General features: G+C 36.6%; 2 pseudogenes; both read right to left on the bottom strand.

Annotated features, from left to right (window-relative positions):
- Positions 1-3211: 3211 nt before the first annotated feature.
- Positions 3212-6749, bottom strand: LOC125270177 (annotated as a pseudogene).
- A 6552-nt stretch (positions 6750-13301) lies between these two features.
- Positions 13302-20719, bottom strand: LOC125274271 (annotated as a pseudogene).
- Between the last annotated feature and the right edge of the window lie 5404 nt (positions 20720-26123).

The following is a 26123-nucleotide window of genomic DNA, read 5'->3' as shown; positions in this document are numbered from 1 at the left end:
AAAAAGATGATAACTGATTTTATTTAGCGATTATAATGTTACCTAGCTTGTTTACAATAGCTTGTTGGATATTATAAGATAAGTCACCCACACCAACAACAATTAACATTGTGATAAGAATATGTGAACTGTAATAAGGCTAATAGATTTACTGTTGTGTGTTCGGTTATGCTCAGTGTGTATTCACAAAGACTAAAAGGGACTTTGGTATTCATCGTATTTTGGTGACTTGGTTGTAAACAACTTCAAAAAAATAAAATAAAAAATAAATATATATATATATATATATATATATATATATATATATATATATATATATAGTCAGTTTTTTCATTGAACCAAAGAGAAACAATGAGCATAATGGCAGTCTCCATGCTACACTAATAATAGTAGGTTTTCTTCTGTGTAACATTACATATATTCTTTATAAGTAAAATTTTGGCTGTGTTATTTGTGTCCCCTTCAAAAATTGCTCTTAAGAAATTTTATGTTTATTGTCCCCCCCTACTGTCAGATGAAATTTACGTCCCTGTATATATATATATATATATATATATATATATATATATATATATATATATATATATATATATATATATATATATATATATATATATATATATATATATATATATGTGTAACGGAGGCCAGCTAGTAGTTGCTGTGCGAGTAAACCTCACTCCTCTGATCTCAAGAGATGCTCTAGCGACTGACGCTAGAGGTTGCAGCCTTTAGCCTCCTCGTTAGAGCGTCCGACTCCCACACCGGAGACCCAGGTTCGAGACCCGCGTAGGGCGGGGTGAGAAGGACCTGGACAAAAGGGGTTACATTGGTGCCGTGACCCGGATGGGAGTGAGGTTTAGGGGGGTGAGTGTAACGGAGGCCAGCTAGTAGTTGCTGTGCGAGTAAACCTCACTCCTCTGATCTCAAGAGATGCTCTAGCGACTGACGCTAGAGGTTGCAGCCTTTAGCCTCCTCGTTAGAGCGTCCGACTCCCACACCGGAGACCCAGGTTCGAGACCCGCGTAGGGCGGGGTGAGAAGGACCTGGACAAAAGGGGTTACATATATATATATATATATATATATATATATATATATATGTAGCCTATCCCTGCCTCTGCTGAATTATTTTTATCCTCGGTGGGGATAAAAAAAATATCCCCTGGGTGATGTACTCCACAAACCACCAACAGAGCATACAAAATACCAAAAAACATCGCCAAGTAAAACGCTGTGTTTATATAGAACTGTCTCTTTTACGACCACAACAAACGCTACACTTTTCAGACGCGCATTTCGGCTTTGCCTCAGCGGCCGGCGCAAGTCAAACGAGCGCGGAAAAGGTGCAGTTGGAGGCAGTTGAACAACAGTGAATTGTGGTCAGATGAGATGTTGTCAGGCTATGTCGGTAAAACTCAGAAAAATTAACATGACTGTTCAATCATCCGTTATACTGTGCTTGTGGCGCGCACTGAAGAATTGCATGCGCAAATGCGCCGGTGCTGCATAATTACTTTATTATAGCTTAAATAAAGCGGAAAAGAAACTACGAGCATGCACAGTCCAGTGTTCTGTTGTAAGTTAAGTCATGAAATTACCAAGCATGCGATTAAAGCTGTCTCAAAACTGTGCATGCATGTATTTGTTGACATGGTTTTAAAGCTATTTTGGCCTTAAAACGTCTTAAAAATGCACATATGTACACTAAGGAAATCAAAATTTTCTCAGGGGACCATGCCCCCGTACCCCCCTAGCAAACTACATTTTCTGACCTCCGTAATTATGAAACCCTGCATACGGCACTGGGGCCCCAACTGCAATGAACCAGCTTTGGGGGGGCCCAGCTTGCAAAAGGTTGAGAACCACTGCATTAAAGGTGCTAAAGAGGATGTTTTGTTTTATACATTTTTGCAATATTACTTGAAACTGTCTTTACTAACTGATAAAAGACTATTTATTAGGTGCACTGAAAGTAATAATATTAATATACATCATCGGTGCACGAGGTAGGGCCTTAAAAACATCAGCCAATCGTTTACGCAATCATCGCGTAAACGATTGGCCTTCTGGCTTGTCAATCACTGCCATTACGTTCCTTGTGAGAGACGTGCGCGCTCCAGTAACTTTACACAGGCGCCGTCTTTAGTTTCGGTTTGTTTTCATTGTCGCTCCTGGTTTCCTCCTCGAATTTGCACCATGGAAGAGAAGAAACCTGAAGGAGGACACAAAAGAAAGACTTTTTTGAAGTCGCTGAGAAGAGGAGAAAACTGTCAGAAGAACGTAATCTAACCAGAGTCGTTCTTGGAGAAACATTTCAACGTTGGAGAGCAATGAAGGAACAGAGAGATGTCAAGACAGACGCGCAGTTCACAAAAATTCTTCTCGACAGGTAACAGTGATTATTCTTTCTTTGTGGAATAATTATTGTTGTACTGTTATTCAGGTATATCGACATTGTTCTTGTACTGTAGTTGTGCTCTTCAGTGCTCTTAATACGCAGTAAATTACAACTGAGTTCATGAATTTACAGAAAAATAAAGCATATTCAGCATGCTAAGTTAGCAGCTGTAATGCTATACGATAGCTAAGCTTTATTGATACAGTTCGTGCCTAAATACAAACATATCCGAAATTTCGACTTTCAATGTCGGAAATGCTTTGACTGTATTTGGCAGATATTTTTCGAATAACAATGTTTTTGTCAGGAGTAACAACTGCAGATTATGAGTTACCTGCGGTGAGTCCCACATTATAAATCCACTAACACGACACAGCGAACGCTGGTGGTAAACAAACACTCGTGTTCCAATACTCGTGCACAAGTTTTGGGAGGTGTTCCCTAGAAATGAGCTGTGAAGGAGGGGGGCTGTTCTTACGCATGTGCTCATTTCAAAAACTCACTAACAGTCTTTGGATTCTCAGTCGACGAAAAAATCCTCTCTATCACCTTTAATTCATGCATGTCTAAAACATAAACCTAACTCTCAATAAATGCTTTAGGGTAAAAAAAAAAAAACGAATAAATATCACCATACTTCCCCAGCTGATTAATTACATTAAAAATTGCAAACGTTTTCTAAAATATTATGTAAATATGCAAATAGGCATTATCTAATTAAATATGTGCTAATTTGCATAAATTTTTTTAACCCAGTGGTTGAAAAACACACACAAGGAAACAAGTAATTTTTTTTTTAAATTAAGGGCTTTATTTGACTGCTGTTTCAGACCAAAAATAGGAATATTTACAGCGCTCGGTGGGAGCTTGGAATAAAGAAACAAGAATTTCCGAACAAACATTTAACAAAAAAACAACAACAGAAAAACAGTTGCACTGTAATAAAGAAACTGGGAAAAAAAGGAAAAAATGGACACTTATCCCAGTGAGTTACAGCATCTAGTGTCTCCAGTTCTCAAAATTTGGATCATAGGGAGTGTTGCTTTCACTCTTTTACAAAAAAATTGGTCTAGATGTGATCCTTCTGTCTCGTTACAGCAGGCTAAACAAACAACGCGCTTCTACCAACGCAGAGCAGTCTCTTATAAACAAATCACAAAACAAACAAAATCGAGAAAAAAAAAACTTTTCTTTTTCTAAACACTGGAAATACGGTAGTGCTATAGAAACAGAAAGAAACAGAAGTAAAGAAATAGTTAGCACACCCCACGTGACTGATATTCACAAAGTTATCACATTTTCTAAACTCACCACAATAAATCAACACAGAATTTATAACAAACCTCTAAAACTCCAGGTACACTTTTATATCAGGAAATACTTCACTTACAGTGTTTATTACAGTTACAGTCTGACACAAGATCCCTCAAATGATCCCAATCTGCATCACCTGTGAAGATTACACATGAAATTGTACAACACAACTTATCTTTGTCTCAAACAGAAATATATTAAAGATTTTATAGGGATATTTACCCGGAAAGATGACATAACCTCACGGTGAATTTATCGCATGTACACACCACCATAGACATCATGATGTCCATGCACATCACCACATGGAGCTCATCTGTTCAGTTGTACCATCGACAGTAAAAGGAGTTGTACAGAGAAAACATGGCGTTGCTGATCGCGCACGCGCATCCAACACACGCAAATAGTATCGAGAGAGGAGATTTCTTAAAGGGGCCACAACCTTTTTAATACAAAATAGAAACACTGTATATTTACACCACTTGGCCACAATTTCTAGAACAAAAATCTGACTCAGAGCAGGAGAAAAAGACTTATTTTAAGAAAATGGCCTTTAAAGATATTTACTGTAATTAAAATCTATAGACGCAAATAGAAAAAGTGCTATAAAACATACACTTAAAAGTGTATTTTGGATATTTTCTTTCCAGTCTGAAAAAACACTTTATGAAAAGCCAAAAAGTGCAAAATCCACTGCATGGGATGGGTGGAGGTTTCAAGAGAGCCGCACTGATACTAAATGTGACTTGTAAACTGTGCAAATCACTGATTGGTCAGAGAAAATCATCACTACCATCTGCTAGATTTAAACAGTCAATAACAGCCACCGCAGTATCATTTGTTCACAAAACGACTTTCTTTAAAAGACCATCGTACACAAAAAGAAATAACTGTATCGTGGTCAGTAGATGAGGCGGCACAACTATATGATCAGTCTATCCCACCACTTAAGCATCCCCAGAAAGCAGTACTAAACTGCTGTGGAAAAGCAAACCAAAAGTAAGTGAGCCGTGCTGTGCCGAGCCGAGTAGTAACAACTTTTTATCAATACTGGTGTTTTATATTGACCCTCGTTCACAAAGTAGTCTGGTGTGAAATGATTTGCGCAGACATAAATGAATTTAGGTACATGGTGGCACATTCCCTTCAAAAATAAAACTAGTCCACTGTGTCTTTAGCGACTCTGATGTTTAGAGTACATGAAGACTGTTATGTTCACTCTTACATCCAACAGCAAAATATCTGCATTGCTTACGAGACATTGTTGTCGCTACAGCTGCTCGAACATGGAGAAAAGGTGGACAGTGTACAACTGGCTGAGGGCAGAAACAATACTAATATGGGACAGTTCGTCAGCGGTCGTGGGTGGGGCCTGAGTAGTATGATGTCATACTATATGCAAACACCATGTAAAAGTGAATTTTGCATCCAATGTCCCATTTAAACAAAAGAATAAGAAGGAAGTAGAATGGTGAGCTTTTTCTTAGCATCTGTTTCCATGGTGAATCATAAATTCGTCACTCGGATAAGAATGTCTTGTGTGTTAACTGGAACATACTCTGGGTTGGCTGAACATTTTTGGAACCAGCATACCTTGAGTAAACAAGGTTTGGATTAATCAACTAAGAGTTCAGGGTTTGTTTGATGGTAAGTTAACCTTGATTTCTGGAATACCCCGCAGGAGTATAAATACACAGGGCTTACTGAGTGAACACAGCTGACAAAAATCAGAAAGAAAAAAAAAATACACAACCAAACAACACATAACCCTGACAATAATAATACCATGATAAATGCCGTAAATCAAAAGATGTCTATATACATGATTTAAAAAAAATAAATAAATAAAAAAAATAAATAAATAAAGCACAACAGATGTATGGTTGAAATAATACACAGGTTTCTAATGAGAATCATTCAATCCCTCATTTACACAGGAATTAATCAACAAACTGTGTGATTGATTCATTGTCTGTCTTAATTCCATTGACTTTAATATTCTGCTCCTGTTTTTCTTTTGTTGTTTCTTCTAACTAAATGTCTTCCTTAAAATTTGCAAATTCACTTTCCATTAGTCTTTTGAGATGTCCTTTTTGACTTGCAGGTCTCTGCTTGTATCATTTAGATTTTTGCAATGAGTCTCCATTGTGTCTCCATCTTCTTCTGTCTCATAATTCCATATCCACTTCTCCGTTAGTATCCTTGCCTTGCTTGCTTTTTTGCTGGGTTTCTCTTGCTCTTCACCTTGTTTCTCTCACGTATCCTTAAATGTTCTCTGTTTTTTCTTTTTATTTAGCAGGGTATATTATATAAACTTTTACTCCACCATTACTGCACTAGTGACTAACTGGAAGAACCTGACATTTTTTTGTTTTTGTTGACAGAAGTTCACCTCTAAAGAAGAGAAAAAAGAGACATTACAATATCTCACTGTTACTGATTTATCATGCAGATCAAAGTATTATGTGTAGAATCTCTTATCAAACTATTCTGATCATCAACACAGTTTCACTGATGATCCAGAAGAATAAACCCCAAACCCAGGATAGAGTGGCTGAATGAATGTGGTCTGGACTGTGTAGATGAGGATCATTGTGTCTCCAGAGACGCTGTAGAAGGACAGAGTTTCCTGCACTGTAATCCACATACACTCCGATTCTATGACTGATGGACTTTACAGGGAGAACAGTCTTTATGTTACTGTGTCTAAATGAGTATCTGGAGGAAGAGCAGATTAAACTCCAGGACTGATCATTGAATCCAAACCAACACTCTTTACCCCGTCCCTTCCTGCTGATGTTCTTATATGACACTGATATATACACATCACCACTCCACTCAATCTCCCAGTAACAGCGTCCACACACACTCTCTCTACACAACACCTGCTCCAAATAATCAAATCTGTCTGGATGATCAGGATACGACTGATCTGTGTCAGAGTCCATAATCTCTCTGTTCCTCTCAGACAGACACAGGTATTTATTCACTGTGTTCAGATCCAAAGTGAGCTGATGGGAATCTGATGGAGGTAAAACACACAAGAATTAGGAGTAACAAGATGGCAGCAGAGAGGAGACACACACTTTCCATAAAGATATAAATGTATTAAAGATATATGATGACATGGACAGTAAATTCCTCGGTGATAAATTAGCACTGTTCGGTGTTCATATGGGAACTACCAGCAGGGTGTTAAAAGTAACACAGAAGCAGTGTTAGATATAATTAGGTACTTAAGTGGTTAATTAAGTGTTGATTATTTGATTATGAAAGACACCTGATTATGTCCAACTGCCCGACTAAAGGAAACACTGATCATCATAAAGGTAGCCAAACATTTTCAAAAAAACATCAACATCTAAACCTGTTCATTCTCAGAAAAAACTGTAGACGAATGACAGAAATAAAGTCAGTCTAAGAGATTTAATGTATTTTCAGTTGAGTCATGTAAGCATGTGGCTGAGGTCAGTTGTAACTCTTGTGTTTCTCCTTCCTTCAGTGATTTTACTCGAATATCATCAGCTGTCAAACAACCATCACCCAATTAATCACCTAAGTATCTAATTAACTCTAACACTGCTTCTGCAACACCCTGCTTGTGGTTCTCATATGAACACAGAGCGGTGTTGTTAGGAAAAACCTTCTTAAAGTAAGGTTCTTATAATGTTATTAACAGTTAATATACATTCTCGTAATGTTGAGAGAAAATGTTCTTAGAACAGTGTTCTTGGATCGTTCATATGATGGTATTTGTACTTGATGAATGTTCTCATAATGTTGAGAGAAAACATTCTTAGAACAACATTCTCAGAATGCCTTTATGATGTTATCGATATTTGCTGAATGTTTTTGAAATGTTTGCATAAAGTGTTGTGAGAAACACCCATAGAGTGTTATTTGTCAAAGTCTAAGTCAAGTTTTTGTGCGTGTGTAGTGCTTTTCACAATACACATTTGTATCAGTGTTAATGCACTAGTGCTCTTTCTCTCACAGCTAAATTTGTTTAGTTAAAATAAAATATTATCATAGTATTTAGAGATTTTAGAAAAATTCTAAATGTTGCCTTTTAAATTATTAAATAATTTGAAATATTAATAATATTTAAGTAAATTTCAAATTTAGTTTTTTTTTTCCCCCAGTGGTTTTCTGGAACCTGTGCATCGATCACACACATCTTGTAAAAATTCCAAGACACATGCTTATTCACATACTTATGATCTGTGAAACCGTGAGAGTACAGTGTATTTTAGGACAACTTCAGACCATCTTCAGTACCAAGAGAGAGATGCCCTACCTAATATTTTATTCTTACATTTTTAATTAAATGTTACACTTAATGGGTTATGTACAGAAGAGAACATGACAATTTTTAGACTGGTCTGCTGAAAAACAGAAATGGGCTGAATGAAAATGTAATCGACTCTTTGACAGTAGTAGGTGGCACTGGAACAGCAGATATAAAGCTGTTTCCATGATAACCTCTATACACAAAGCTGCTGTGCTTATAAAAATGCATTTTTTTTTTAACTTCCCTTGTGAAAATTAACCGTGGTTTTTACTACAAATAACACCTTGCTACCCTAACTGTGATGGGTAGGTTTAGGAGTAGGGGTAGTGTAGTGGGATAGAATGTACAGTTTGTACAGTATAAAAACCATTATGCCTATGGAATGTTCTCACTAAGACAAACCTGTGTGTGTTTGCAGACTTACATTTTCTTAGTCCTGCTGTAATCCTGATTTCACCTCCATGATCAACACTAGAAAACACAGTGACAAACTTTTTAGTTTTTATTCTGTAAAACTGTATATTCTCCCATTACACTAACCCTACCCCTAAACCGACTCATCACACAAAACTTTCTGCATTTTTACATTTTCAAATAAATAATCATTCTGTATGATATAAGCTGTTTTCCTTATGGGGACCAAAACATTAGATAATGTTATCTAATTCTGTCTAAGCTGTCTGAATTTGAGATGGGAAATGGGAACAAGGTTTGTGTAACATTAACAACACATGCTGATGTTACACAAACCATGGCATGTTCCCATTTCCCATTTCAAAGTCAGCCATCTAAAAATCATTATCATTACAAACGTTTTTAACATCTTAGAAATTCAGTGGAGAATGTTCATCAAAACATTGTAATATACATCATATACATAATTTATCCATTACATAGCTACATGTTACTAATGTTTCATATCAACAGAAAAATACAGTGGGATAACATGGCTTCTCTTGAGATCTGCCTCACAGTATATTTAATATGCTAAAGCTTGGCCCGTACGCTGGCAGGACTGGTTACAGCATGTTTGTGAAATAAGGAACATGGCCGGTTTCAAACCACATTTTTGAGACTGTCTTTGGTAAACTTCAGTTTTAAAGAGAAAATACACCAGTGACTGATAAAGCATTTTAAAAACACCTCACAGACATATAAACAACTTTTTTTTAAATTGATTTTCCCCACAGGAAGTTTTAAATAGCTTATTCTGCATGACCTTATTCTACATCCCTTAATCTAGGGGTGTTCGATGTTGTTGATAGACCTGGGGGCTGGATACTTTTGTCATTATATAGGGTGCCAGAGTTGTGGCACCAGTGTCAGATTTAGTAGCACAAAAAAAAAAAAATATTAATAATATAATATAGTAGAAGCTTGACTTGACTTGAGTTGGAATGCAGATATAAATTTAATACACACAAAAAAAATCTACAATCTACAAAAAATAAACAATAAAAAAAAATAACCTAATATAAAATAACCTAATTTTAAAGGGTAGAAAATTTTATATTTTTATTGAGTTAGAAATCAATAGTCTTCCATGTCATACATTAAGATCCACGTCATGGACCTAAATATATGATATATCATGTGATTTTATTTTGAGAAGACTCTAAAAGGCTAACTCATATTTCTTTGTAGCTGTTTTATTTACTAGCTGTTTCAAACAATATAACTTCAAATTACACAAATACATGTCTTTTGTACAGAAAACACTTTGTATCACACTGTAAACATGGTCTGAAATTAGTAGGATTCTCTCTAATATAAGTCATATAAGGGGATGTATTTACTTTAACTTTAGAGATAACCCATGAGCTCATTAGTAGAGACTGCAAGTCTTGAAATGGGTGGGTCAGATAGAGAGACATATAAAATGTGCAGTGCTGGTGGTTCTCCAAGACAGGTTGAGATCCACTGCTATAGGCAATATCACGCAGTGAGTTGCTGCCAGCGACATCAGCAATAAACTGTATGAAATGTAAGATGACCTACTTAGGTTTAGGGCGGGTGCATACATAAGAATGTTAGAATTACGCAAGGTTCCTGTGACTAGTAGGTTTAGGGATAGTGTAGTGAAGGACAACAGTATATTGAGTCAACATTGAGTCTCATATAAAATATCTTGTCCTTGTGGGGAGGAAGTAAAGGACCCCACAAAGTCAAAGATTCTGTATTTTTCATCATTTGTGGGTTCATCAGGACCCCAAAATGTAATAAATGCAAGTACACAAACACACACACACACACACACACACACACACACACACACACACACACACACACACACACCCATTCATATAACTGGGTATGTGTACATGCACCTATGGTGAATAGATTAACCTTAACAGCCTAGAGAAAGTCCCCAACATGTTAAGTTACCAGTTACATGACTGGAATTACTTTAGCTGTGGGTTTACTGGGAAATAATTACACACCTAAGAGAGTTCATCAACCAATCAGAATGAAGCACTCGATAGTATAACTAGAGCTAAATCTCTGTTATCAAATACATCTTTTGTACATGTATGAAATAAAGTGGTTTGTAATGGGTGAAGATAGTAATGTTTTTTTGGAGTTAATCAAAACTTCTCCTGCATACATACTTGAGTTTGTCTAGTGTGCAGTTTGAATCCTTCAGATTTTCAGAGAGCAGCTTGACTCCTGAATCTCCTGGGTGATTGTTGCTCAGATCCAGCTCTCTCAGGTGTAAAGGGTTTGAACTCAGAGCTGAAGACACATAACCACAGCCTTCCTCTGTCACCATACAGCCAGACAATCTACAGACACACACAGCAACAGTCCACATGACTTGAACATTTATATCTATTTCAGCCATTCATTAGGTATTATTTATTTATAACTGTGTAAAATGTAAATATGAAAAAAGGTAAACATTGAAATGTAAATGTAAAAATTTAAATAGTAATTTACATTGACTAAGTAAAAATGTAGTTGTTTAATTGTTATAAATTGAAAATATATGAAGAGTTTAGTTGCAAAACGAGATAACTCCGTTTTTTTCATTTTTCAAAAATCTTGTTTTTTGGTTGTGCATTCCAATTAATATCAATTCAACTGCAGTTGGTTTGTTTTGATTTAAACCTTCATAACTTAAAAAAATACAGCTAAGTAGCACCATAAAACCATAAAATAATAACATGATAACATAATAATAAACATGTTTTGACAAAAATGTTAAAAACGGAGTTATCTCGTTTTGCAACGAAACTCTTCATATAATTTATGTAATTCATGTCATTTAAAATGGGAAATGATTAGAAAAACATTTACAGAGTCATTTTCAGCATATTAGGCAATCAAATAAGAGTGAAAGTGTGCATATTGTAAAACAAAATATTATTTGCAAAGAGTTGCATTACTTTGCAATTAATTCTATTTGCTAATACATTTTTCTTATTTCCTTTAAATACCTTTAAATATTTTCAATTACTTAAAATTTTAAATAACTAAGGCTTTTATTTTAGCAGAAATCTGAAGGGAGCTAATGACACACATTAATGCTTCTTCTTTTATGAGATTTATAAACAATTATAAATCCAAAATTGGGAAAATAATTGGTGTATGTTGCATATACAATTCCAAGTTATGAGTGGCCCAAACTCATTTGCAGAGTTCATGTGGAGCAGCTTTTACTGCAGCGACTCAAACTCAGAGTGTAGCTCCACCCTAATTTATCACACATCATCCTGCTAATAAATGTCTTCAGGATTATTAGAAACTTGGCTGGATCTAAGGGGCTGTTTACACGACACTGTTTTCAACTGAAAATGGAAGACTTTCATTGACATGACAACAGTGTTTTGGGGGACTGAATATGCAAGCATTAGAAAACAGATTTCAATATGCAAAGTTTTATAAATGATGCCTTTACCATCCACATATAAACAAAAACGTGAATTTGTGAAAACAGCGATGTCATGCATATTAAGTGTTCATGCACACATAATGTATTACATTTTTGTGGGGACATCGCCAACTACTGGCCTGGCATGCATAAAACAGCCTTTTTAGTAGTTTTCGCGGATCCGTGTGAACGGGGATCTTTTGGCAAAGTTGTCGTCTGTTTTCAGTACATTGTTGTCATGTTAACCTACACAAAGGTGGGTGCACACTGTGCGATTTATAATAGTCCTTTGTGATTGTTGCTTGTCAGACTGTACAAATATGATCCTCATGTCACAATGTGGGATCTCAGCTGTCATATATGTCAAATTGTACGACAGTCAAGATGCGTTAAAAACAGATGCATGCATAAAAACGTGTCCGGAGTTTTATATCATCAACCCACACATGATCAGTGACTGAGCTGCATTACACACGGGACTAAAATGGTGGCTAACAAAGACATCTCTAGCGTTCATTTTGATTCGACAATTCGTCGTAGGAGAAGTCACACTGCAGGACTGTCTGCCAAATCTTCTGACACTGCCAGAATTTCATCTGAGGTAAAATTGGATCGCAATAGTCATTTATCGGCTGTCGGTGAACATGTTAAACTAGCAATCAAAGATTACAGATTTTTCCATAGGATTATAGGAATCTTTTAGGATTTGCAAAATTTGTCTCAGACAACCAAATCATGACAAAATCGCACAGTGTGCAACCACCTTTAAACTCTTCAGGACAGTTGCCCCAGAGGAGCTGAGTTTTAGACCAATGATTTACTGTGAATTGAGCCACTCTGAAAAACTGAAAACAGAATCATGAGCTGCTTTTGTCTATATGAATACTGTGCGCTTTTACTCTGAAACATCATGTCAGAATATATATTAATATAATTACAGCCATATCTTATTGTATCAAGCATCTATTGTTAGAATTAAAAAAGCCAGTGAACTGGTGAGTAACATTGTTTAATATAATTTGGCAAGTGGTGTTAATTTTGGACCCTGGCTGAGATTTTAATGGTATCCCACACACAGCCACTAGATGATGCTACCAGCTTGTTCAGTGCATGAATTAAATGTATTTGGAAAAGTAACATTTTACAGTTTTAGTACTTGTATGAGGCCATGTTTCAATTTCAATCTTCAGACAGTCAACTCCCATCTCTCCACCCCCAAAAAAATATATATATTTTTTTAGACTTATGCAGTCTGTGTGGGTCAAACTTCTCAACTCTGAAAGTACAGACATCTGTATATAGAAAAATTACATTCCTGCAAATGTTGTTTTGTCTCCTGTTCTGGCATTTCATTGAGAGCAGATGTCACATTATGTGACAAAATAATTCATTATGATAGTATTTCATTAATTATTTTAAAATCATTTACCTCAGTATCTCCAGCTGACAGTTTGAACTCTTTAGTCCTTCAGAAAGAATCTTTACTCCAGAATCCTGCAGGTCATTGTTACTCAGATCCATCTCTTTCAGGACAGAGACTGATGATTGTAGAACTGAAGACAAACTCTTACAACACTGGACAGTGAGATTACAGCCATGTAGCCTGTGTGGAGTACAAAACAAAAGTAATGCAATAGTAATGCTTATCTGATAGGGTGTATAATCTGGAGCACGGATAATTTGGAAAAAGTCTTTGACTGAAGTGATGTAAGCAAATCTACAAGAAAAAAAAAAAGATAACAAAATAACCAGTATTTTCAATTTCTTTAATTTATGATAAACTTTAGAATAATAAAATGAGTTTTGCCTCTATACCTGACCCAGATTGCCTGATGATGCAGACACACTGGCATTTAATATGATCACACACATTGATACATTTATTAATTTTTTCTGAACAGTCTTGGCCAACAAGTTACCCATGTAAAATAAAGACACAATTACAACAGGACTCTTACAGTGCCTTTCTGGTATTTCTTATTACTGGCAGCAGTCTCATCACTGCTTCATCAGATCTTCTGTATTTCTGTAGTTCAAACATCTCTTGAGTCTCTTCTGACATCAGGAGTACATACACCAGACCAGACCACTGAACAGAGGAGAGATTCTGTGCTGAAAGATTTCCTGAGCTCAGATTCTTCTGGATTTCCTCACAAATCCTTCATCTTTCAGTTCACTCAGACAGTGGAAGAGATTGATGGTCCTCTCTACTGATTTCTCCTTCTCTATTTTCATTTTGATATAATCAGTTGTGTCTTTAACATTCTCTGTTTTGAGTTCCAGTCCTGGCAGTAGTTCTTTCAGGTCACTCTGATTGGACTCCAGTGAGAGACCCAGAAGGAACCGGAGGAAAAGGTCCAGGTGTCCGTTCTTGCTGTCTAATGCCTTCTTGATGGCAGCCTTTTGAAGCTGAAACATTGGATCCTCTTTGGAGAGTTTCTGTGTCATTTTATTCCAGGATTGAAGAAAGGAGTTTGCTTTCTTGTCTTTGTTCATAAAAAACACAAAGACAGCAGCAAGGAATTCCTGGACGCTGAGATGTACGAAGCTGTAAACATTTCTGGCTGAAACATTTTCCTCCTGAAACATCCGTGTGCATAACCCAGAGTACACTGACCCTTCACTGACATCTAGTCCACATTCCTCAAGATCTTCTTTGTAGAAAATCAGATTTCCTTTCTTCAGTTGTTGAAAGGCCAGTTTCCCAAGCTTTAGAATAATCTGATCAAAAGAGATTGCATTGGCTTTAGCTTCAGGGACATCAGAGTATTTTTCCTCCATCTGTTGCTGCTGAGAAATTAAGAATTTTGTGTACATCCCAGTGAGAGTTGTTGGTGTTTTGTCATTGCTCTCTCGAGCCAGGAGAGGCTGAAGAACAGTGAGAGAGATCCAGCAGAAGACGGGGATGTGGCACATGATGTACAGACTCCTGGATTTCCTAATGTGACGGATGATGTTTCCAGCAACCTCAGGACTGCTGTTTTTGATAAAAAATTGCTCTTTCTGTTCATTATTAAATCCTCGCACTTCAGTCACCTATTCAATGCAGTGTCGGGGTATCAGACTGGCTGCTGCTGGTCTGGATGTGATCCAGACGAGAGCAGAGGGAACCAGGTGTCTCTTGATAAGGCTTGTAACTATCTTACTCACTGTTGTTTGTTTGTTAACATTTGTAAATCTGCCACCCTCTTTAAAGCTCAAAGGGAAGCGACATTCATCCAGCCCATCAAAGATGAACAAGACCTTACCGTCACCTTCAGGAAGAGAAGGCAGTTCCTTAGGATCATTAAAGAAGTGTTCGTGAAGCAGTTTCATGAGACTGCAGTTCTCTTTAGTCAAATTTAGCTGACGGAACGGCAGAGGAAAAATGAAGGCTATATCCTGATTTTCTTTTCCTTCAACCCAGTCAAGAATGAATTTGTTGACAGAGATTGTTTTTCCTACCCCTGCGATCCCCATCGTCAGTACCTTTCTGTTTCGTCGATCCTCGTGGACTTTAAAAAGATTATTGCACTGAACTTGTGTGTTCTTGGCATCTAATTGTTTATTATTCATTTCCATCTTTCTCACCTCATGGTCATTTATTGTTCCTCCAGTCTCATTCTCCACTATGTATAGATCAGTGTAAATATCGTTCAGGTATTTCAGATGACCCGTCTCTGCATTACCAACCAATATCTGCTCACAGTCCTGTTTTAATCTGCCCTTCAGGCTAAGACTGGCCTTTGTGTAATCATGAAGAGCAGCTTGACTGTCATCTGCAGTTGAGCCTTTTAGGAAAGAAGGGAAAAGACAACAAAGGTTAAACTTTTATTACCATTACAAAATTAACTACAGAAAATGTGTGATAAAAATTGTTGCTATTTTATTTAAATTATTCACACTCATACTGCAATAGTGATTACACACACATCTCACACTGATTATGTTGAAGTCGACAACATATTTGATGATGGAAACGCCTTGACTAATTCCAGCTTGAATACAACTACTTTTAATTTTAAAATTTCGGAATAACTTTCTTTTTATAATTCCTTCCAATGCATTTATTTGATTGCCACTATTGGACTCAACGTCAGGTCATGCTGACTAAAACTATTACAACTTATTACAGTTTTTCTCAGTCGCTTTGGTGCATTTCTCACATCACTATTTACATTTGCACAACAGTTAATGCAGTTCTCAAAACAATTAGTACAAACTGCAAAACCTATTTGATAACCTGCAAAAGCGTGTCACTTGCTCAAAATGGATAGGTCATTCCTCAAAAGCAAGTATTTGGGTCAATGAAAGTGTCAGTGTCATCAAGATGAAAAGTCCTGACACCATTGTTTATGAACAAGATAGTCAAATGGCTTTGTCATGTTTTCATTATGACAGTTTACTCTGTCAATGTTTTCAATGCAAAAAAGTCAGATCTTGGTGACACTACCTGAAAATGCTCAAGACAGCACTATATACTATTTGCACAGCCATTTGAAAAATATTATTCAATACATATTGAATATGTATGTTTCACATTTTTACTGCATATGCTCTTTGCAATTCTAATTTGTTCACAGCATTGTGCAAAAGAAAAAATACACCCTTATTTGCAACAAACATAAACTCCCTTTGGGTAGAGCTGTGCACAACTGTAAACAATATTGCAGTACATATGGCAAATCTTTACTGTAACACTACTGTACACTACAATACACAAAATGTGTGATGCAGTAAAGCTGTACGTCTAAATGTAAAATGTACAGTGACAAGTTCTTGTCCCACTGCAAGCTTCATGTATGACACAATGACAGTAGTGCAGTGCAGATTGTTTAGTGCTGAATTACTGTCCATTTACACACACCTCCCGACGAAATGTTTGAATAATTGAATTTACAGTGGTTCTCCCAACATTTGGCTGCACCCTTCGACCAGCCTCAGCCATTGTGAGGCTGTGATTGACAACATGATCCACAATTGTAGCCCTGATTTCATCAGGGATCTGCCTATTGGCCTCTTCTTCCTCTTCCCCTGTTTTGTCCCCTTCCCCGCACCCTTACCCCTCTTCCACGAGGCTGACCTTCCATTTCTGTGTCACAGTATTGTAGAAATGGTACACACTATGTCCTGCTTGGTTCGTATATGCTTGTAAAGTGGGGGTTTATGGGATTCACCTCTGACAGTGATTGTAGAGAAGTGGCTTATCATTGGTTGCAACTAATGCTTCACACACCCCTTCTCATCGGTGAAAGTTGAGATTCACTTGAGAGAAATTGTTCAATTTAGGAGACATTTTCAGGAAAAAAAAAGATTTTAAAAAAAATGTGTAAAATTTGCTTGACAGATTTTGACAACTAGTTCAACATTTTTGTATGTGATGACTCAAGCAATGAAATGAGGACTATTAGTTTTATATGGAATGACTATTCAGCATTCACAAGTATAGTTAATTTTGACTGACATGACATAAGCAAATGATAATGTTATAAAACAGCAGAGAGTTGTATGAAAGCAATTGATGCATGTCCAAAAGCATTTGCAATTTTTTCAAAGGAATGAGAAACTGCTACTATGATGTGCACAAATGACTAAATGTTGTGGAGGTTGAACTAACTGTTGTGCAAATGTAAATAGTGATGTGAGAAATGCACCAAAGCGACTGAGAAAAACTATATGACAGTTTACTCTGTCAATGTTTTTCAATGCAAAAAAGTCAGATCTTGGTGACACTACCTGAAAATGCTCAAGACAGCACTATATACTATTTGCACAGCCATTTGAAAAATATTATTCAATACATATTGAATATGTATGTTTCACATTTTTACTGCATATGCTCTTTGCAATTCTAATTTGTTCACAGCATTGTGCAAAAGAAAAAATACACCCTTATTTGCAACAAACATAAACTCCCTTTGGGTAGAGCTGTGCACAACGGTAAACAATATTGCAGTACATATGGCAAATCTTTACTGTAACACTACTGTACACTACAATACACTAAATGTGTGATGCAGTAAAGCTGTACGTCTAAATGTAAAGTCTTGTCCCACTGCAAGCTTCATGTATGACTCAATGACAGTAGTGCAGTGCAGATTGTTTAGTGCTGAATTACTGTCCATTTATACACACCTGTTCTCCCAACGAAATGTTTGAATAACTGAATTTACAGTGGTTCTCCCAACATTTTGCTGCACCCTTCGACCAGCCTCAGCCATTGTGAGGCCATGATTGACAACATGATCCACAATTGTAGCCCTGATTTCATCAGGGATCTGCCTATTGGCCTCTTCTTCCTCTTTTGTCCCCTTCCCCTTCCTCCCCACACCCTTACCCCTCTTCCATGAGGCTGACCTTCCACTTCTGTGTCACAGTATTGTAGAAATGGTACACACTATGTCCTGCTTGGTTCGTATATGCTTGTAAAGTGGGGGTTTATGGGATTCAGCTCTGACAGTGATTGTAGAGAAGTGGCTTATCATTGGTTGCAACTAATGCTTCGCACACCCCTTCTCATCGGTGAAAGTTGAGATTCACCTGAGAGAAATTGTTCAATTTAGGAGACATTTTCAGGAAAAAAAAGATTTAAAAAAAAATGTGTAAAATTTGCTTGACAGATTTTGACAACTAGTTCAACATTTTTGTATGTAATGACTCAAGCAATGAAATGAGGACTATTAGTTTTATATGGAATGACTATTCAGCATTCACAAGTATAGTTAATTTTGACTGACATGACATAAGCAAATGATAATGTTATAAAACAGCAGAGAGTTGTATGAAAGCAATTGATGCATGTCCAAAAGCATTTGCAATTTGTTCGAAGGAATGAGAAACTGCTACTATGATGTGCACAAATGACTAAATGTTGTGGAGGTTGAACTAACTGTTGTGCAAATGTAAATAGTGATGTGAGAAATGCACCAAAGCGACTGAGAAAAACTGTAACCAAACCATTGACATCTAGCACAGCAACAGAACATGAGACTGTATTAGCTCCAACAGTGGCAGATGTTGTCTTTTGGTTTTTGTTATGCAAAGTGCATAAGAACATTTCACTTATTTTTCAGTGCAGTTCATTAAATTCATTAAAACAGGAAACAAATCATTTGGGTAACACTTTATAATAACAGCATGCTATGAATCATTAGTTGAGCATTAGTAAATAGTTAATTCATCATGTATAAACAATTTTTGTGAGCTCATCTAAAGTGAGGGCTATTTATGCTTCGTAAAGCTTTTGCAAAGGAGATTTAAATGCTTGGATCTATTTTTTTTTTTTTTTATTAATAATATAATCCCGACTAAAACAATTACAAAAGAATTTAAAAACTTATATATTACAATAATATACATCTAGTTTGTTTCTATTCATATTCCCTTTTCTGTTTAACAATAGAACAACAGAAGAGTCAAGTTTTAAATAGGAAAAATATTGAAACTCTTTGGTCATTTTTTTGAGCGTGATGCTATTGGTCTCATCAGATTCAATGAACTATGCTAAGCTATGCTAAAAGTGGTACCGGCAGACCCGGAGATCGGCTGAATGGATTCGAAAATGGTAAAACTCAACTGTTTAACTCTAGGGGAGTTGGAAAATGAGTCTATTTTCAAAAAAAAGTGGAGTGTTCCTTTAAATGCTCGTGCTCCCCACCCCCAAGCTCGTGTCACTATTAAACATTGCATAAATAATACAGAAGTTCACACAACTCTCAGAATGGATCTTTATAAACTGTTTGTGACGCAGCATATCAGATCACCTAAGTATGGAATGTATTTTGTGGATGTTTGCTAAAATTCGATTCTGAATGAGTTTGATAATGTACTGCACGCCTTACGGAGCTAAAGCGAGATTAGATAAGAATGAAGATGCATTTATGAATTATACAGACTGCAACTTTTTCGGTTTAAAAATGAACATCTGATCTCCGTGAATACAGTAAGAAACAATGGTAACTTTTACCACATTTAACAGTACATTAGCAACATGTTAATGAAACATTTAGAAAGAAAATTTACAAATATCACTTAATATATCATTATATCATGGATCATGAACAGTTATTATCTATCCATCTGCCATTTTTGCTATTGTCCTTGCTTGCTTGCTTCACAATACCTGCAGAACTTCTGATGATTCAGCTGTGCAGCTCCAGATGTTAATACTGCCTTGCCTTGAACATGGGCTGGTATATGCAAATTTTGGGGGCGTACATGTCAGTGATCCCGACTGTTATGTAACAGTCTGTATTATGTTGGGATTTGCCCTTTTTCCTGTGGTGTTTATCACACACGAGATTTACATATGAATGAGGAAACAATGGTGTTTGAGGCTCATGGTATGTCATTTCATGTACAGGACTATTATTATTCAACAATGCCTAGGTAAATACAATTTTCAATTCTATGGCACCTTTAAGATCAGCATGACTATGCTGGGCCACCAGCTAGACCAGCACTAACCAGCATAAACTAGGATGGACCAGCATGGAATTCATACTGGTTTGTGCAGATTTTTTTTCAGCAGGTCAGTCACAGTCAAGTAAATGTTACCTTGCTTGTGTTTGTTCTTCAGCTGCTCAGCCAGATTGTTGTGGTTCATCTTTCTTAGGATCTCCACCGTGATCTTCACAGCTTCTTCTGGCCCAAAACATGCCACCATCTTATCCACTGTTTCTAACCTATCTGCTTTCTCCATTTCATATTTTGATATACACTCATGATCATTTTTTAAGTGCCACTGAAACTCCTTTAGATCAGCTTCAACCAGTTCCTTCAGTGAGTTCAGAAGCAGCTTTTCAGCAGACGCCATCGCCCTTAACCTATTCACAGCAAGACAAAAAGAAAAAGGTCTGAAGTAGTTTCACTCTTAAAATGTGGTGCGGGGCATTCAAACTGCGCTTTGACATTCAATCACTTGCACTCGCTGCTCACATTTTGAATCACTATTGCTAACATTTCAGTATTTTAGTGAATGTAAGTGAGCTATGCTTGCTCATTCATTATTCATATATGCTTATTCATATATTATTTTAAATTGTAACTTTGGCAGCTAATCATACAATTGATATTACCAGAGTACTGAGCAGCTTAAAGCCAATAGAAATCTCGACTCACACAGTTGTTACATGGACAGAGCAAGAACAACATAAATGTATAAAATGCACAAAGTTCAGTTCAATGGTAAAGCGTGCCCTCTTTAAAAAATACAGTTAAACTAAATGTACAAAGCAAATGTTATATGAAGCTGAAATAACCTCAACATTAGCAACAACAACAACAGAGAAATAAGACTGCATGATTTATCTGTCAGTCATGCACGTAAAAGAGTGGTTTGTTCACAGCACATTTTCAGTTAAATGAAAAAAAAAAGAGGATATTATTTAACATCTTAACCCTTAACATGTTATTCTTAACACAGAGTGATACAGAAAATATATTGTTATAAAATTCTATGATACAGGCAATGTCGATTAGCATTGCATTATAGATATACATTATTCTTATGAAAATATCCAAGATGGCTTGAAGTTTTTAGTTCTCTTTCCACCACTGACAAGATGTAATATAAGTCCCCAAAATGTCTCTGTGGAGTTTCAGCTGAAAATACCCCAATGATCATTATGTCATCCACTAAATGCCTGTTTTTGAGTGAAAGCTTTAAATGCAAATTAGCTGCTGCTTGAAGTTGTGCTTGTGCCTGGGATACTCTGCCAACAACAAATAAAACATCTTTTTGGTTTTCAGTATCATCTCAATTGTGTCATAATGAAATGTTTGTTTGTTTAATGTTTGTATTTGTTTAAAAAGTCGTATCAGTTTAAATTTCTGATATATGGTTTTGTGAGCGCAAACACTTTGTGTGTTTGCACTCACAAAACCATACATACATGCATACATAGAAAGCCAACTTTTTGCTCGCCACTATACTCTAGAGCAGTGGAGACGTGTTCTTTGGAGTGACGAATCACGCTTTTCTGTCTGGCAATCCAATGGACGAGTCTGGGTTTGGTGGTTGTCAGTAGAATGGTACTTGCCTGACTGCATTGTGCCAAGTGTAAAGTTTGGTGGAGGAGGGATTATGGTGTGGGGTTGTTTTTCAGGGGTTGGGCTTGACCCCTTAGTTCCTGTGAAAGGAACTCTTAATGCTTCAGCATACCAAGACATTTTGGACAATTTCATGTTCCTAACTTTGTGGGAAACGTTTAGGGATGGCCCCCAACATGACTGCACACCAGTGCACAAAGCAAGGTCCATAAAGACATGGATGAGTTTGGTGTGGAGGAACTTGACTGGTCTGCACAGAGTCCTGACCTCAACCCGATAGAACACCTTTGAGATGAATTAGAGCGGAGACTGGGAGCCAGGCCTTCTCATCTAACATCACTGCCTGACCTCACAAATGCACTTCTAGAAGAATGGTCAAAAATACCCATAAACACACTCCTAAACCTTGTGGAAAGCCTTCCCAGAAGAGCTGAAGCTGTAATAGCTGCAAAGGAATACTGTGAATACTGTGACATGTTCATTCCAGAAGAAAACTCAAGACTGCAATGGAGGTGTTTCATTAAGTTCAGTTCAGAAACAGTATGACATGTGATATAGAGAATAACTCCTGCTGGAGTGACCATTTTATATATATATATATATAATGTATTTATGAAAAGAGAACAGAGATACAGTCTGAGTTGAGCGATATATGAGGCATCAGATAGCCGTGTCTTATATCTGCTAAAATTACTTGAAAAGGTCAAAAAAATGCTTTGAGTTTTGTTATCAATAAAAAAAAACACGTGTTAAAAAACACAATGTGTATACACAATGTGCCAGTGCTGTTTGATAACTCTACATGACACTTTAAAATCTGTATCTGTCAGTATTTTATGAAGTATTATTTACAAACCATGAATAATGGTGATGTAGATTGTAGATGTTTCTTGTTCCTCCACTGAACTTGTGTCTTGAGCAGAAGTTATTTTGAAACTCCTTTCAACTCCGCATTTTCATAAAGGACTGTGGAGACGGACATTTTCAGAAGTGTTAAACTGATCTGTTTATCCATATCTTTCTCTGAAAACTAATAGAACCAGTTTTTCAAAAGGACATGTGACATAAGCGTGAAACTATGTGGAGAATCATGTCTTGTGAAATTGCAGGTAAAAAGAACAACAACACTGAAAAATAAAGTAATCAGGACATGATGGGCAGTATTTTAATATATTAAAATGTGCATTTAATTACATCCTCAATTACGTTTTACAAATTGTTTTGTAATTATCATTTTAACGGTAAAAAAAAATGATGTAATTTGTAATTAAAGCTGCAGTAGGGAGTTTTTAGAAAACGTTGACTTAGCCTGAAAATTTGAACAAGCACAACTCACAGGTCACTCCCCCTTGCTCTCTGCAGCGCTACAGCCCTCCCTCCACAGCTCCTCCCCCATCACAACGGAGCCTGCCGTGAACGCGCAGGCTAGTAAGGATGGATAGTAAGGCGGATAAACAGTTATAGCACATTCACTGGTACAGACGAAACATCAACAATATGATTTACATTGACTATGGCCTGCCCATACTTTGACTACAAACTTGGTACTCAAAACATTATGTATGTTGCAATACATGTAATGTAACTGTATGATGTTGCACTATTTCTATAAGTAATAAATAGCTAGTAAGATAATATAACGGTAACTAACGTTACAGTATGCAAGTAATTATTCTATCGATATGTAATGCTAAATAAGGTTTGCTAGTACATTATTTCAGCAACATGACAAGCCAGTGAATTAGTAGGTTTCAATAATTGCTTTGCACAGTGCGTGACATTTTATCTGTGTGTTATGTGGCTAGAGTTTTGACACTGAGTCACTGGGCTCCGACGAGGCATTCACACCCACAGCGACTTCGAGGAGTCAACGGGCGGGGAGAAGAGGAAGCCGTGGTGTGCGGGGAGCATCAGGCAGGGGACGTGGGAGACGGGGCAGAGGTCGCCGAGTGGGTCCAACTCCCGAGCACCTCAGCAGAGAGGACATGGCGCGTGTGGAGAATTTGAGATTAGAGAGGATTGTTTGTCCGCCATAAGCAAAGCTGCGGCACACCGGTAATCTTGATGAACGCCTGTACGCGCTGTGCATGAGAGGGGTGAGATCAGTGCGCACATGAACTTAATTGACACTGCAAAGACACTCCTCCTGGCTCTGATTGGTTGTTTCTTACCAGGAGCGGTGTATTTCTGCAAATGGCAATAGGACCACTGGGAGGAGCCAGAGGAGTTTGATTTTTTCACAGACTATCTGTCTCATATATTCTACTGTCAGGTTTAACAAATATGTAAAAAATACATTTTTACAAAAGTTACCTACTGCAGCTTTAAATACAGAGACTTTATTTTGTTAAATACTTAAAGCTGCTGTCTGTAACTTTTTTTGTGTTCAAAATTTACAAATATTATATAATGAGAATGTACAACATGAATCCATTTTCCAAACCGTGTTTTTGTCTTACCCTGAATCATTATGGTACACTTATAATAAGTGTTTTTATTCAGAGCGGACTGGTAGGACTCGCCGCAGAGTATCACAGTAACTGTGTGACTCGCCATAGACATACACAGAGAGAAGTAGCTCCGGCTACAATGTTCTTCCGCAAGATACGTGCAGTTCTGTTTATTAGAGGGACAAAAATCGAACTGCAGCTTTAATGTAATTTTATTCTCAAATAACACAAGATTTAAAAAAGAAAATTATTTACTGTGGACTTTTTAAGATCTCTATTTAACCATTTCTTGCTTCTTCTTCTTTTTTTTTCTTTTTTTTTTTTTTTTTTTGTAGAATTGTAAGGGAAGAGATGTTTATTATCCGTCTGGTTATTTCCAAACTGTGTAACTATTTTTGATTTTCAGTTGATGCTGTTGGTTAATATTTAACTGCAGTTCTGACTTTCCCTTATCTGTCGTTCTACATGACCAATTCAATAATTATTTTTTTTAAATTCTTCTTTTGTTAATTGTAAATAATTCTTGTATTTCAAACGTTTCCACCATGTTTCGGTTTGAGAACTTAATTTCTACTGCAAATAATAACTGATCTGATTTCAGCCACTGAAACATCAACTGCAAATCAAATCAATTAAATCTCTCAAGATCTCAGCAGAGGATGATTAAACAACTCTAAAAACAGCTTTACCAGCTTCACTTATTACAGGCCAGTTTAGTTGAGCGCTTGAACCTTGGCTTTTCTTAAATGACTTCTTTGCATCAATTGCTAGGGTTTCATTAAGAACACTTGTGCTTTGATAAAGTAGATCAGCTGAAGTTTTCTGCTTTTTACAGCATTCAAATGCTTTTTGTACAGTGATTTGCTTCTTCCTGACAATTTAATTGGTTGGATATTGAACTTGGTAACATGCTCCCTGTTCCTATGGCTAGCATAATGCTAACAGTGCAGGAAATCCCGAGAAGATGAAGTTCTGTGGGTGCGATAGTGTTGTACTGTGGAACAGACACATCCACTGATAAAGTTACACTTCATATAGAATAGATCATAGACTGTAAAAAAAACAACAACAACAACAACAACAACAAAAACTTAAAACAAGTTTTAATTGTAGAACTACAGCCTTTCAAATTGCTTCTTGCAGAAACCTTCACTTCGTTGGTAAAAGTAAAACGCATTAACTATTGGAGGATTTTTTTTTTTCTTATAATTTGTTCTATTATTTAAATATGCGAAAAGTGTACTTTTTCTGTGGAAAAATGCTATTAAAGGGCTTTTGATTCTGTATTATCTAGCACCAGCAGATGGTAACAGACACTATTTTAACTATTTTAACACTTTCTAATTGGCAGTGTTATATAAGCCTATATTGTTTTTGGATTACAACTGCACCAAAAACTGAATTACTATTCTTATGGTTTTTGGATTACACCAAAATAAAATGTATCAAAACAGTTATTTTCCTCTGTGATCAGTGTGAAATGAGATGTGCTCTGTGTATCCAACAGGGGGCAGCAATTGATCATGCTTTAATTACTGATTTACAGAATGAAGTGCACCAGTCATACTTTTATAAATTAGGCATTTATTGGAGCTCAACAGCCTCATAGAGCTAATTTCCCTTCATTACTTTTCACTTTTCATTCTATTCAAACTGTTCTACAGAAGAAAGAAAGTTATATTTGGAACAACACGAATGAGTAAATAATAACAGGATTATTTAATTGAAAAACAGCCTGGCCCACTCAGTTAGATTTCACTGGTCAGGC

Source organism: Megalobrama amblycephala, linkage group LG1, assembly GCF_018812025.1.
Source record: "Megalobrama amblycephala isolate DHTTF-2021 linkage group LG1, ASM1881202v1, whole genome shotgun sequence".
NCBI classification, from domain to species: domain Eukaryota; kingdom Metazoa; phylum Chordata; class Actinopteri; order Cypriniformes; family Xenocyprididae; genus Megalobrama; species Megalobrama amblycephala.
Note: the sequence above shows the minus strand (reverse complement) of the source record. Positions and strands in the feature narration are given on the sequence as shown.